Source organism: Crocuta crocuta, unplaced genomic scaffold (genome assembly GCF_008692635.1).
Source record: "Crocuta crocuta isolate KB4526 unplaced genomic scaffold, BGI_CrCroc_1.0 scaffold1330, whole genome shotgun sequence".
Lineage (NCBI taxonomy): Eukaryota > Metazoa > Chordata > Mammalia > Carnivora > Hyaenidae > Crocuta > Crocuta crocuta.
Window position 1 is genome coordinate 16362 of NW_027529654.1, and position 825 is coordinate 17186.

Sequence of the window (825 nt, forward strand, 5' to 3'; positions counted from 1 at the left end):
GAAAAAGAAAACAGACAACCACAGAGGGAACACAGGTACACAAACGCACAGACAAAACCAATAAACACGCAAACCCAGGTTCAGGTAAAAACAGCTACAACAACAAAACAGCTATTTGGAGGGGATGGACGTGGTTTTGTGTAGGTAGGTCTTGTCTCCACTGTGACCGCTGGCCTCCCTGAGGCCCCTCCTTGGTGGTTGTGGGGAGAAGAATGGCGTCGCCCCAGTCCCTTCTCAACCAAGTGTTTCAAATCACTCCTTTGGGTCCAATCTCCCTGTGCTGAGGACGTAGCCAAGGCGGGCTGAGTTCCTTGCCCCACGCCCCACTGTTTCCAGGTCCCAGTCCACGGGCTTTGTTATACTGCCCTGAATAGTCCTGCAGATCACTTTTTTTCTGTGGCCTGGGGGTTGAGTGGGGGTGGGGGAAGTGTCACAGCCTCAGATCTGCGGGGGTCAAGCAGGGATACAACCCGAGTTCGTTAGGGAACATAGCAACTTCAGGTCAGTAGAGTCCGCGTCGCTGCCGTGCGCCGCCGCAGCTTCTGGGGGCCGCTGCCACTTCAGGAGGTCACTGTTGTGCGTGCTGCCGCAGCTTCACCCAGCGCCCGGACTGCCTCCGCAGACATTGCTGCCGATTCACTGGGCTGCCGCCACCATGGATGGTGCTGGGTGCACGGCAGTTCAGTTTTTCCTGGCGCCTTTGGGACCAGGCCACCTAGTTTAAAGTCACCACCCCAGCCAGAGCTAAAAAATACTGTCTTTCCAAGCTGAGGTTTTTTCCTCTTCTCCAGGGACGGTTCTATGAGCAATCTCAGCTTTTCTTTC